Raw genomic sequence first — 15208 nt, 5'->3', positions numbered from 1 at the left:
TGAAGCTCTACCAGGATCTCTCTGCAACCACTCTAAGCAAGAGAAGACAGTGTCGCCCCCTTACCATCTCGCTACAAGAACACAGAGCCCGCTACCGGTGGGGGCACCCTTTTTCCTTGACCTTTGAATACGGTGGTGAGAGTTACAAACATACCTAAAGAACCTTGGACCATCACCAAGCAACAGCAACAGGCCCAGATGCAGACATCCACAGGAGACGTACTGGCACCCTACAAGACTGCACACCAAAATCCCCAAGAAGGGGCCACACTCCGGCAAAGTGGAAATACAAGCGGCTCAACACGCCTTGACATGCTCCGTCTCTTTAAATTTGTTTTTGATTTCCTCTTTTCATTTTTCTTTTTTTCTTCACCCACACATCAACCAAAATGGGTTAAAGGAGCTGTATAATGCTTTAACTACCAAATTTCCCCGCCTTGCTCAGGTGCTCTGAGACAATCGTAACGCTCAACCGGGGACAGCCCACTTTTGTGCTTCATGTAAAAGTTGCAGGGAAACGTAATAAGTAAAGGAATGCTGAAGTTATGATTACACCGCTGTTAGTTGTTCTTGCCGTTCAATCTCTTGTAAATGTTAATTGTTCAGATGATATGCCTGGAGAGGGGCCCTATCAGAGTGGCCCTTCTTTTACTAGGGCGTCTCTCGTTTTGAGAAATGCTGATTCCGGCTTTTCCTAATGGGAAGGGAGGTGGCGAGGCTAAAGGGACTCACTCAACCAGGAACAGGGAAGCCTCACACTTACAAACCTGCAACTCTCAAACTGAAAGTTTCCGAATCACTTATATATCCGTTTTCTGCACAAGAGCTAGCCAGTCACCAGCAAATTACGCGCAGCGCAATGGAACTACAATCACTGCATATATGCCGACATGGCAACACGTGATGGTATAGTCTTTGGGTCCCTCAATGTCAAGGGTCTCAACTCGCCACAAAAGCGTTCTATGGTAGCATGTCAATTCAAACTCTCGAAATTGGATGTACTGTTTGTACAGGAAACAAAATATGCCCAGGGAGGGCACCGAAAGATCATTAGCAGAGAAACTGGGGACACGGTATGGGCCTCTGGGGCCCAGAAAAGAGGGGGAGTCAGTATTTTGTGTAGGAGATCGCTGGGCCTCCAAATTGACCAGGTTACTCACCGTAGTGACCACCTTACTCCTAGTCCATAGTCCCCTGTCCTCCATACTTGCGGGACATCTCTCCGTCCTGTGGGACGGGACCGGAGCACTTTGTAAAAAGCATCCACGTTTCTTACTGAAACAGGTTCTTCAGCACTGCCTGACCAAACTGAGCGTCAGCTCTAGAGCTCATGTCGAGACAGTAACGCTTACAGAAAGCTGATGGGGAGGCCCAAGTAGCTGCCCTAGCGATGGACCCCCAGGGAACATATTTCTGAAAAGCAACCGCGGCTGCCTTGCCCCACACCAGGTGCGCATGGATACCTTTAGGAGGTGTCAGCCTTTGGACGGTGAAAGACTCCGTGATGCAGGCGGCAATCCACCTGGAAATAGGTGCCTTAGACGCCGGCTTGCCCTGAGGGTTACCGAAGGTCACAAAAAGTTGAGAAGAACTCCTAAGCTCGGAAGTCCTGTCCAGGTAGAACTTAAGAGCTCTTCGGACATCAAGACAGTGTAGAACTCTTTCAGCCTCTGAGGCAGGGTTCGGAAAAAAGACCGGAAGCGAGATCGACTGATTCAGATGGAATTCGGTCACTACCTTCGGTAGGAAAGCCGGGTTTGTCCGAAGGACTACCTTGTCCTTGTGAAAGACCAAGAAAGGATGCTCAACCGACAATGCCTGGAGCTCACTCACTCTCCTCGCTGACGTAACAGCGACCAGAAAAGACACTTTCCAAGACAAGTACTTGAGGTCCACCGTAGCCATTGGTTCAAAGGGTTATAGTGCCGTCAGGACTACATTTAGGTCCCATGGCGGGTGCGGATTACGCACCGGAGGGTAGAGGCGTGTCAAGCCAGCAAAATGCCTCTTCACCACTGGGTTAGTTAGAGAATAAGAACAGAGGTCTGTAGAAAGGTAAGCGGAAACCGCTGATATATAAGTCCTGCATGACAGAACATGAACCCCTGACTCTGCTAGGGAGGACACGAAGGACAGCACTGTGACAATCATGGCCATCCTCGGATCCAACTTCTTCTCCAAACACCAATGACAGAACCTGAGCCATTTGCTCCTGTATTGAGATCTGGCCGAGGATTTCCTGGTTGCTTGGATAATGCGCATGTTATCCACAGACAAACTCAGATGCTCTAAAGACTTGAACTCAGGCACCATGCCGCCAAGCTGAGCGATTGTGGGGATGGGTGCCACATCTGTTGTTCCCCTTGGTGAAGAAGATCGGGAGTTACTGGTAACCTGATCGGCGGATACGCCGACAGGTATGGAAGTTCTGAGAACCAAAACCTGGCTGGCCACCACGGAGCTATTAGCAGAAGGGAACAGTTTACAGGGTTCTTCAACTTCCAAATTGCTCGATGAACTAGAGGCAGAGGCGGGAAGGCGTAAGCTCTCATGTTGTGCCATGGAATCTCGAGAGCATCCCCCAGAGAGGAGGCGCCCAGTCCCCCTCTGGAGGCATACTGAGGAAGCTTCTTGTTTACCGCCGTAGCGAAGAGGTCCAGCTCCGGTGTGCCCCAACGTGAGAAAATCCATGATAGGACCTCCGCCTTCAACTCCCACTCATAGCTGACCACTGTCCGCTGGCTGAGGGCATCTGCTGTGACATTCAGCTGGCCCGCGATGTGCACTGCAAGCAGCAGACACCATGAAGCACGGCCCACTCCCAAATCTGGATGGACAGGTCCACAAGGGGGGGAGACTTGGTGCCCACTTGCTTGTTGATGTAATACATTGAAACCACGTTGTCCGTTCTTATGCGGACCACCTTGTTGACAATGAGCGGTCTGAACGCCCTGAGCGCCAGAAAGATCGCCAGAAGCTCCAAATGATTTATGTGCAGGATCTTGTCCTGAGGCGACCAGAGGTCCGAGACCTGAAGAAGATCTAACGTCGCACTCCACCCCAGAAGGGAGGAGTCCGTCGTGATTGTCACCATGGGGGCTGGGTCCTGAAACCCTGTGCCCACCGACAGGTTGCTGAGAGATGACCACCAGTCCAGGTCCACTCTCATGGAATCCAGAATCATTATCCGCATGGAATCCGGATCCACTGCCTGACGCCATGAATTCCGAAGAGCCATCTGGGTCCGTCTCATTTTGAGATGAGCAAGAGGAAGAGCCAGTACACACGAGGCCATGAGGCCCAGAAGCCTCTGGAACCACCAGGCCGACATGCTCTCCGACTGTGCAAACATCTGATCCGCCATTCTGTCCCCGGTCAGATACACTCTGCAGTCGATCGTGTTCCAACGAAAACCCAGGAAGATCAGGTCCTGTGAGACAGTCATGGAGGATTTCTGCCAGTTCATCGACAGCCCAAGATGGAACAGGAGCTGAAGGAGAGACTGGAGGTTGCCCGCTGCTGTCAACGGACAAGGGCTACGTAAGAGCCAGTCATCCAAATAAAGATACACATGGATAACCTGGAGACGAAGATAGGCCGCAATCACCGACATCATCTTCGTGAAGACACGCGGTGCCGAGCTGAGGCCAAAAGGAAGCACCCGAAACTGGAAGTGCTCCTCTCCCAAAGAGAAGCAGAGGTATCTCCTGTGTGGATTCCAAATCAGGATATGCATGTACGCGTCCTGAAGATCCACCACGCTAAGCCAATCGCCCATCTGCAAAGAGGAGCGTATCTGGCCGGGCGTGATCATCTTGAATTTCTCTTGGGGTAGGAAAAGATTGAACTGGGAAAAGTCTAGGATGGTGCGCAGGCCAGCTTGGTTGGGTTTGGGCACCGTAAACAGCCGGGAGTAGAAGCCCTCCGCTCGCTCCCCAAGGGGAACAGGTTCCACAGCTCTGAGGTCCAGAAGTTTCTGAACCTCGGCCTTGAAGGAGGGTGAGCCCGACAGCTGCAAAGGAGGGTTGAGGGGTGGGGTAGGGGGTAAAGGTAAGCGAAAGCCCGCTCGAGCGACTGACAAGACCCATGTGTCTTCTGTGATGGTCTGCCACGCCTCCCAATGAGACGCAATGCGTCCTCCAACCGGGGTCTCGTGCGAGCGCTGAAAACCCTCATTTGGCAGGTTTATCGGTGGCGGTGCCACCTGAACCTGATGAGGAGGCTGAGGAGCGGGAGAAAAACCGTGTGCATTGTTGTCTACGGCGGTTATTCCCCGCAGGAGTATCCACTCTGCGAGATTTGCGGTCGAGGAAGCCCCTAAAACCAGAGGAGGTCTCTGGGATTTGAAAGGAGGTTTAACCAGAACCGACAATGATTTAGCCGTCTGAGTGCTATCCTTGGTTTTGGTGAGCTCAGTAGAAGAATGAAAAAGCTCCTTACCATCGAATGGAAGGTCCAACACCTTGTCTTGCACTTCCTTAGAAAATTTAGTGGCATGCAGCCACGCCTGTCGTGAGGTATCAACCCCGAGCATGAGGCCTCGAGCCGAGGTGTCTACGTGATGAGCCGCAGCCTCCAGGAGATCCTGGGCCAAGACCCTGGCATCGGGAAGGCCTCCTTTGAAGTCCTCCAGCTTCTCGACCGGGATGTGCTCCTCAAACTCCGACAGACCTTTCCACATCCGCATGTTAGCTCCCGCCAATATCAATTCGGCGTTGGCCTGCCTAAGCTGCAAGGCCGAGTTGGCGAAGATTTTCCTCCCGAGGGAGTCGAGGAGCCGTCGTGGAAGAGGAGGCTGCAGGCCTGGACTGCAAAGTGGCCGCAGCCACCACCATAGAGGAGGGAGGCGGACACGACGACAGAGCCACCTCTTCCGAAGAATTCAGCATGTACCTCGCGCCAATCTTTTTATTGACAAAAAGTCCCGAGTGTGGCTTTTCCCAGACTCTTCGGACCTCGGCCAGAACGTCCTTCCGCAGGAACAGGCCGGTACGCTCCAAGGGAGACAGAGTGAACGCCCGAGAAAGTATGCCCTCCTGCGGAGCGGGTGCCTCGGGCACCGGAACATCTAAGAAACTCATCATGTCCAGTACCCGGTCATGAAAGGCTCTGATAGAGCGGGGAAGGTCCTTGTTGTCCTGATCGCCTTGAGGGTCATCTGACAGGTCAGGATCCTGCTGAGCCCTGTCAGGCCCTGCCTTGTCCACTGGGGACAATGGAGGCAAAGGCAGGAGAGCAGGGTTGGCACCACGGGCAAGGGAGATGCTGGCTCAACCACCTGAGGAACAGGTGGAGCCGGAGGCGCTGGTGGACAAATCTCCTTGAAAAGCCCTTTGAAATATTCCCTCATGGGGTCGGTGCGCATAAGCGCTTGAAATTTACCAAAAAAGGCATCCTCAGGAGATTGTTTCGGGACCTGAGGAGGCCTCTCATGAGGTGGACAAGTCCAGGGACGTAACGGGGAAGGGTGCCACACCGGGTCCTCCAACGAAGTATCCACATAAATCAAAGGAGCCGCCCCCGTGGGCAACGAAACATTGTGTGGAAGAGGCATCCGGGCGTTCCAATCATAAACCGGCTGGTAAGGATGCGTACTAAGGGACCTTAGGTTCACCCAAGAGACCGAGCCCTACAACAGAAGCCGATGGCGTAGTTTGAGGGGTAGCACCCAAAACGGCCGCCGTAGTCGTGGCGGGAACAGGCGCCATTTTGCCCTCATCTGAGGGGTACTGCAGCACGTGAGGAAGTGAGGCAGGGGTCCCTGTCGATGGATCAGTGGTCTTAATCTTAGCCTTAACATAAGGAACCTCGGCCGAGCCGGTTCTATGAGGCCTGGAATGTTTTTGTGACATACCAACTGCCAACTGAGCCTTCGAAGGAAGGACCTCGGCACTGCCGGTAAAAGAAGAACTTTGCTTCTTTGCCCCCTCAACAGATCTGGTGTCACCACAAGAGCGGGAACGGTGTGCTTTCACCGACAAAGCCTTGACCGGCCTCTCAGAACTGTTGGTAGCTTTAGCCACTGTACGAGGGACCTCGGACCCAGGTCCGGTAACAGCCTTTTCTGTGCGGGCTTCGAACATCTGTTTGGTAACTACAAGCCCAGCCAAGGCCTCGGGGCGCACCACGATTTTGTTTTTGAGGGAAGCCGACAGACAGGCCTCAGAGCGAACTCCGGTACCCCACGACTCAGTAGAACTGGGTCTACAAACAGCCCCCACAGGAGGGGCCTTGGAGCGGACTCCGGTGTTCACAGGCCCCTTACGGAGACCCTCGGAGAAAACTCCGGTAGAATTATTAGGCCCAACGGGCACCTCAGGGCGAACCCCGGTATCAGAGCGATCAACGCCCTTCCCGGACCGAGAGGAACCTGGGAAGGTATCCCCCGGTCGGGGTGCCCTAAAAAGTAAAGAACTTACCGGTCGTTTTTTCTTCTTGTCGATGAACACCTGAAAATGCGAAGGAGGAGTTTGTCGGAACACCTCTTCCCACCGCTCCAACCAACGTTGAAGTGCCCGGACCGAAAGGGAATCACAGTAAAAACAGGAGTCCCAACGGTGTTCCGGACCCAAACACTCTAAACAAAGAGGTTGGGGATCCGCCCTCGCGAAGCGACGGTGACACGATGAACAATCTGGAAAGTCTAATTTGAAAGACATAGACAGACTAGTAAACGAACGCTAGCGAGAGCCAGAGAGGAAAAAAGGGAAGGAAATCTTCCGAGGATGCAAGTGCGTCCAGCCCCGATCGAGCGGAGAAAAGGACTGATGGGCGATGCGTGGGGCGGAGCCAAGGTGGGCGGGGAAACAGCCGCGTGCCGGGCCCCATGCAGGAAAGAGAGGAGGGACACATTTTTGAAAACAATTTGGATGCTTTTTACAAAGTGCTCCGGTCCCGTCCCACAGGACGGAGAGATGTCCCGCAAGTATGGAGGAAAGGGGACGGGACGTAGAAGTAAGAGTCAATACATAGGGACACCCAAGATAGATATGTAGCTCTGAAAGGAAAAATAAAGTTGTGCATGGTCATCCTTTGCTCTACCTACGCCCCCAACCAAAAGCAATCGCACTACTTTGACTCCCTGTTCGAATTCTTGGAAGGCGAGAGGGCACACTTGTGTGCGGGGGTATTTTAACGTTGTGGCAGACCCCAGCTGGGAGTGGAACTCAGTACGACAAAACGGCCACCCACCAAACAGTCTACAGGGGGACAGATTTCTAAGTCAACTGAGGGAACATCAGCTGATAGATTCTTGGCACACAGTCCACCCAGGGGAGAAGGCTTTTACTTTTTACTCCCCCCCACCCTACTGTACATATTCTCGTATAGACTTCCTACTAGTGGGTGCGGAATGCGAAGTGCCGTACTCGGCGAATCTATTGAGATCGTTGCCTGGTCTGACCATGAGCTCTGCACACTAGATCTAGATCTGAGCCCCCCCCCCCCTACGCAGCAGAAAGGAGATGGATCTGCAACGACTTCCTATGCAGAGACCCCGTGTTCAGGGACAGTCTCTGTGACTCAATAAGAGACTATAATGAAGCGAACGACATAGAGGGGATGTCACTGAGCACAATCTGGGAGGCAGGGAAAGCCACAATAAGAGGTCTTTACATAGCCAAAGGGACACATAAAAAGAAAATTAAGCTGAGGAGAGAAGAACAACAAAAGCGCTAGATCTCGCGACAAGAAAGGGACCTTCGCAAACACACGCCACATGCAGATGCCATTGTAGACCATATCAAAGGGCCCAGAGAAGAATTGAAACATATCTGGAATGGCAAAGCACTTACACAACTTAAATATCTTAAACAAAAATTTCATGAAAAAGGTGATAGAGCCCATACAATGCTTGCCAATCGCCTGCGCAAACAAAGAGCGGATAAGGCGGTGCACAAAATCAAGGACAAACAAGGCACAGCACTCACCGACCCCCATGATATTGCTAAACGCTTCTCGAGATTCTACACTACATTGTATACCTCAGAGGTAGAAGGCTTGAGCTCAGATATTGAAAGCTACCTAGCGAAGCTGCCACGCCCCCCGATAGCACGAGAACATTTGGATATCCTAAACAGCCCAATCACCACCATTGCGGTCAAAGGTGCAATTTCCAATCTAAAAGCAGGCTCAGCACCATGGCAAGACAGCTACACGCTGGCCTTTTATAAAATAAATAGTAACGCTCCCCACCCCCTTCCTCACTAAACTGTTCAATTCAATTCTGACAACAGGACAAACCCCTCCTTCATTTAGTGAATCAATAATAATAGTGATCCCTAAAGAGGGCAAGCACGTCTCAGAGTGTGTATCATACCGCCCAATCTCACTTATTAATGTGGACGCAAAAATCTATTCCAGTATTCTAGCTGCCCGTTTAGCTCATGTCTTCCCCAGCAGGTCCACGCCGACCAAGTCGGATACGTGAAAGGTAGGCAGGGAGCCACTAATATTCAAAAGACCCTGGACTTATGGCTGTCCCTAATAATGCAGAAGACTGCCCTTTGCTGCTTTCGGTTGACGCTGAGAAGGCATTCGGAATGGCCTTTTCTATAAGCTGTGATGAAATGGTCGGGCTTGGGGGAAGCATGGACTCCGGGGGCCAAAGCTCTGTACTGCAATTCCTCAATTCCTCAGCTAAAGTCTCATTGCCGCGAGTCCCTTCGCGCTTACACCGGGCACGAGGCAAGGCTGCCCGCTCTCCCCTTTATTATATGCCCTGTTGGTGGAACCCTTTGCTCAAGTGATTCTATCCAATCCCTTAATTAATGGGATGACACAGGGCGTAGGGAGTACAAGTTAGAAATGTTCGCAGATGACATTCTGCTATATCTCACTCAGCCCTTAGACTGTGTCCCCGCCCTCTTCGATGACTTGAAGAAATATGGAGCGCTATCGGTATTCCGAGCGAACCTGCAAAAGACAATAGCTGTTCCCTTAAACCCTAACACCGTAATTCCACCCCACTTGGTAGCACAATGGGGCTTTCAAGTGAAAAGGCACACCATTAGACACTTGGGAGTGGAAATCACAGTCCCCTTAGCAAACCTCTTCGATGCATATTATATCACCCTGTGGAATACTATTAAGGATGATCTCAACAGATGAGGCAAAGTACCTCTCTCTCTCCTGGGCAGCGCGGTTCACACTTCCATAAAAATGAACATTCTACCCAGATTCCTATTTCTTTTTCAATCTAACCCAGTAATTGTCCCAGAAGCCTTCCTCACAGAGGTCAAGCGCACACTTTTAGCATTCCTTTGGGCGAAAAAGAGACCCAGGGGCCCGTACACAACTCTCATATTGCCAAAAGAGATGGGAGGCATGGGATTTCCGGATTTGTTGGAATATTACAGAGCCTCCAAATTTCGGATCCTCCTGGACCACCTATGGGAAAATTCTGAAAAACAATGGGTATCCCTGGAAAACACTCTTTTTGCACCGGTTACGCTGGGAGAATGGTTATGAGTCCCGCTGTCTGCCATGCCCCGCAGGATACAAGACCACCCAGTCCTGAGAGTTTTATGGTCTTTGTGGCATCCCTCCAGCTTCATGAAAGGTATCACTACGTGGCTGTCCCCCATCATTTGTATCTGGTCCCGCCCCCCCATACACAATCAACTGCACAAGGTTCTCCGCTTCCAGTCCTGGTACGAAGCAGGACTAGTGAGGGTAGGGCAAATGTGGAGTAAGGGGTCCTACATTTCCAAGGATGAGTTGAAGGAAGCCTTGCACGGTACCACGACACCCCCTTGCTTTATCTCCAATTGAGAAGCGTCCTCAGTGATCCACGCTGGCGCCACTCTCTCCAACGTGAACAAATCCTCAGTGTATCTCAGACCACTAAAGGCCTGATAGCCCATCTGCATAAAGCACTGATTACTAGGGGTCACCTTGCACGTCCCACATCTGAAACCAAATGGGAAACAGATTTAGAGATTGCAGACCAAACAGATGTGTGGAAAGTGAAACATAAAGCTGTGTGGAGCTCATCAGTCTCAGTGCAGTACAAAATGCACAACGCACGCCTTTTTACGAGATGTCACTACAACCCCCTAAAGCTATCTAAGATGTTCCCTGGGACCTCCCCTCACTGCTGGAGAGAATGAGGGGATATCTGCTATTATTGGCATCAGTGGTGGAAATGTGGCAAAGTCCAGACATACTGGAAGGAGGTCCTGGTGTGGATCCATGCAATAGATGGAATAACTAGAACACTCACTCCGTTACTGGTATTGCTTGGGGTTGAATCGAATGGTGAGGATTCATATACTAGGCTTATGCATATGCCCCGAAACTTGCTGCTTGCAGCGAGAGTGTGTCCAACGATTAAATGGAAAAGTGCCGCTCTTCCCTCAAAAAGAGAATGGCTAACTAAAGCCCATTCAATCTATGAAATGGAAAGCCTTATGGTCACGCTGCATGAATCTCGCGCACAAATAGATTCCATTTGGCTACCCTTCAAGGAATTTTACTTGCCATATTGGGACTCCCTCAAACTAAATGACTAACACTAAACACGGCTGTTTTGAACACTTCTTATCGTAAAACCAAGTGCTCTTAGCAGCAAACAATTTTGGTCAGATTGGATGCAGCTCTAAAATTCCAATGTTAATCTTATGCTACTTGAGTTGGGCAGGGGGGAGGGACCAGGAAGGGAGGAAGAAGTTCATCCGGGAAGGGGAAAATAATAATAAAAAAATAAAAAAACAAGTTAAGGTCCTTTTATTGTCATGATTTCTTTCTGTAAACTCAAATTCTGGTGGCCGCTACTGTGAAGTTAACATGTAACACTGCCATACTTGTTGTAAAACCATTAAAAATCACTTGGAAAAAAAAATGGTGGCTCAAAAAACAAATATAAACCACAGCTGGTTTCAGGAAGCCTTACCAATATGTGTAGTTCTGCCAGTTTCAAAAATAGTACAACTCAAAAGGGTTGCCCTCAGAACCTTCCATGTAGTGTTCTTGCAGCAAGTCACATAAAGTTCACTATGTCTCTGGTTCACTTGGGGTTCCCTTCCCCAAGCTTCGATTCTTCCAGTCCCAAAAAAAAAGACACCGTTCCTGTTGGGTCTCTCAGGGTCCCCTTCCCCAAGCCTAGGCCTTTCCTGTAAAGTTCACAATGTCTCTGTGGGCCTCTCAGTGTTCCAGTCCACAAGCTTAGGCCCTATTTGATATTTAAACAAAAGGTTCTCCTTGTCGGCATGCACCTTTCAATGTATAGTTCTTTCATGGGGGCAGTATCAGAGACTTTCGAGAATGCTGGGCTCCTTGCTCCTCCCAGGTGTGACCACTCTGACTTCTAGCCTCTCTCCTTATTCTCTGCACCTTTCTTCTGGCACCTTTTCCCTTCTGTGCCTCTTTCACTTGGATCTTTTCCACTTCACTGTGCTTCTTGCACCCCTTCTTTTCTGTTGTGCACACTTTCACCCTCTTTTCACCTTGCTGTACCTCTTGCACACTTCTCTTTACTGTTTCATGCACTCTAGCATCTTCATTTTCCATTCCCGTGATTCTTGCACATTTTGATTTGGTTTCGGGTCGCTCGTACCCTTTTTCCCATTTTTGGGTCGCTCACACCCTCTCTGCTTTCTGTTCTTTTTCTTTTTGTTTCTTTCTGTCTTTTCTGTTTCTGCACCGCTAGCGCACTTTCTCTCGTTTTGCTTTGCTTTCTCACGCTTTCAATCATCGGGCCGCTTGCCCGCTTCCCTGCTTCTGCTCCTGTTCCAGCCGCCCACACGCTACTCAGTTTCTCTCTCTCTCTCTAATTCGTGACACTCACCAAAGTAGCGTGGCGCTGGCAAGCAGTTCTCCAGGGTCTTGGATTGAAGTCAGGGTCTTACCACCTGCCCTCAGACACCCTTAGGACCGGCACACGTATCAGGGGAACGAGCACTGACCTGGACACGGCCAACTGTATGCAATTTGTCCCACTCCGGCTCTTTGGAGACACAGCTCCCTTGCCACGCTGCAGCCCCTCTGACACACTGGGCCAACGTCTTGGCGTCCCGCACTCCACCAGATCTTACAGGCTCCTCTCTCTGCAGCCTTCTGCTCCAGCACGCTCATTGCTTCTGGCAGAAACCCACCTTTTATAGTGTAGTGGAGATTCAAGTGGAGTCAGGTGTGCACAGTTGTAGTAAAGTGCCTGACCTTGCCTGACTCTATTAGTGGGACAGCCTGATGGTGTTATGCAGTAGGCCTCCCTTTGCATCTCCATGCTGTTTCTATGGGTAACACTCATTGCTCTCGATCGCCTTGTCCTCGTCCCAGTACTTATTGGAAATGGGGTGAGATTGGAAATACTCCATAGAAGCTGGGGAGAGTGGGTTGGTGGAAATTGGGAAGGTTGAATACCATGTTTCTCCATTAGGCATTCTCCTCCCAATCCCCCGTGACCCTCCACTCAGGTGATCCTCCCTCGCTTGTCCACCCCCAGGGTCGGGATCCAAAACCGATGGCCCTTCCCAGGCCACCTGAATGGAAGATCCGGGGGCAGTAGGTGGGAGAATACTGTCAGCTTTCTCACACTAGTTTGAATGAATCTAGGGAGCAGCTAGTATCTAGTGAACAGCGAGTACGAAGTAAACAGAAAATCATAATTAAAATTATCGTAATGCCAGACTGAGGCAAGAACTCGCAGACAGATCAGTATCATGGAAGAGGGGAGATGGGCCCCAAACTTTGAGACTACCTCACCATTTTCAAAAGCTTCCCACGGTCCTGCAATGATTTTGGTGCACAAAGCCATATGCAGGAAGGGGGTGCCGGACACACTCTCCCTTATTCACAAACATGCCCATGTGCACAGGAAGACCTAATTTCCCTTTCCCATACAGCGGAATATAAAGAAATCCAGGTGAGAGGAGAGGAGACTGGCACACTTACAGGGTAATTCATAGAAATTCGCACAAAAGTGGCGCACGCGACTGGCGCACAGCGTGCCCGTGCAAATGTCTGCGCCAGCCGCGTGCGCTAAAATCGATTTCCGCGCACAGCGTATTCATGGATTTTCGCATCCAAAACCAGCCGTGGCGCAGCGTGGCGCAGCAACCCTGCAGCAGCGCCAGTTACGCCCCCAAGAATGCCCTCGCGCAAGGAAAAGCCTTCAAAATCCCCAAATAATCGCAAAGGGCTGCGCTAACCCTGGACCAGTTCACAGGGCTGGCAAACAGCAAACGCCAAGCGGGGAATGTGTATTTCAGTGGTTCGCAGGAAGTTCCACACGCGATTGTCCTGTATACGTGTGCATTAGGGGTGCGCGGGAAGTATCACACGCAAAATCAGCAGGGTACGTGTATTTCAGGGGTGCGTGGGAAGTATCACACGCGATTCCAGCAGATTACGTGTATTTCAGGGGTGCGCGGGAAGTATCACACGCAATTCCAGCAGGGTACGTGTATTACAGGGGTGCGCGTGAAGTTCCACACGCGATTTCAGCAGGGTACGTGTATTTCAGGGGTGCGCGGGAAGTTCCACACGCGATTGGCCCCGTGCGAGCAGGGTACGTGTATTCCAGGGGTGCGCGGGAAGTTCCACACGCGATTTCAGCAGGGTATGTGTATTTCAGGGGTGCGCAGGAAGTTCCACACGCGATTGGCCCCGTGCGAGCAGGGTACGTGTATTTCAGGGGTGCGCGGGAAGTTCCACACGCGATTGGCCCCGTGCGAGCAGGGTACGTGTATTTCAGGGGTGCGTGGGAAGTTCCACACGCGATTGGCCCCGTGCGAGCAGGGTTAGTGTATTCCAGGGGTGCGCAGGAAGTTCCACACGCGATTTCAGCAGGGTACGTGTATTTCAGGGGTTCTGGGGAGTACTACACGTGATTTGGCCGTGTGGGTCCTCCCAGGTGTTCGCTCTACAACCTCCACGGCCCCTGCAGGCAGCCCACACCACGGGGGACTACCCTGCACCCCTGCTCATGTCCCGCAAGCAGCCCATCCACCATGGGCATGCCCCCCAGCCAACCCACATGTCACCTTGCACTACTGATCAACAATGCATGTCTCCCAGCACCCCCACCCCCCAGCAGTCAGGGGCACCCTCCACCAGGCCCCCACTCCTGTCTCCCTGCACCCCTTACCCCCAGCAGTCGGGGGCACCCTCCGCCAGGCTTCCACTCCTGTCTCCCAGCACCCCCACCCCCCAGCAGTCAGGGTCACCCTCCACCAGGCCCCCACTCCTGTCTCCCTGCACTCCCACCCCCCAGCAGTGCAGGGGCAGCCTCCACTATGCCCCCACTCATGTCTACCACCACCCCCAGCCACCAGGGGCAGCCTCCACCAGGCCCCCGCCCATGTCTCCCACCACCCCCACCCCCCAGCCACCAGGGGCAGCCTCCACCAGGCCCCCACCCATGTCTACCACCACCCCCAACCCCCAGCAGTGCAGGGGCAGCCTCCACCAGCCCCCCACTCCTGTCTCCCTGCACCCCCACCCCCCAGCAGTCAGGGGCGCCCTCCACCAGGCCCCCACTCCTGTCTCCCTGCACCCCTTACCCCCCAGCAGTCAGGGGCACCCTCCACCAGGCTCCCACTCCAGTCTCCCAGCACCCCCACCCCCCAGCAGTGCAGGGGCAGCCTCCACCAGCCCCCCACTCCTGTCTCCCTGCACCCCCACCCCCCAGCAGTCAGGGGCGCCCTCCACCAGGCCCCCACTCCTGTCTCCCTGCACCCCTTACCCCCCAGCAGTCAGGGGCACCCTCCACCAGCCCCCCACTCCTGTCTCCCTGCACCCCCACCCCCCAGCAGTCAGGGGCGCCCTCCACCAGGCCCCCACTCCTGTCTCCCTGCACCCCTTACCCCCCAGCAGTCAGGGGCACCCTCCACCAGGCTCCCACTCCAGTCTCCCAGCACCCCCACCCCCCAGCAGTGCAGGGGCAGCCTCCACCAGCCCCCCACTCCTGTCTCCCTGCACCCCCACCCCTCAGCAGTCAGGGGCGCCCTCCACCAGGCCCCCACTCCTGTCTCCCTGCACCCCTTACCCCCCAGCAGTCAGGGGCACCCTCCACCAGGCCCCCACTCCTGTCTCCCTACACCCCCACCCCCCAGCAGTGCAGGGGCAGCCTCCACCAGCCCCCCACTCCTGTCTCCCTGCACCCCCACCCCCCAGCAGTCAGGGGCACCCTCCACCAGGCCCCCACTCCTGTCTCCCTGCACCCCTTACCCCCCAGCAGTCAGGGGCACCCTCCACCAGGCTCCCACTC

The sequence above is a fragment of the Ambystoma mexicanum genome, chromosome 1p (genome assembly GCF_040938575.1).
Source record: "Ambystoma mexicanum isolate Mex_15411 chromosome 1p, UKY_AmexF1_1, whole genome shotgun sequence".
Lineage (NCBI taxonomy): Eukaryota > Metazoa > Chordata > Amphibia > Caudata > Ambystomatidae > Ambystoma > Ambystoma mexicanum.
Note: the sequence above shows the minus strand (reverse complement) of the source record.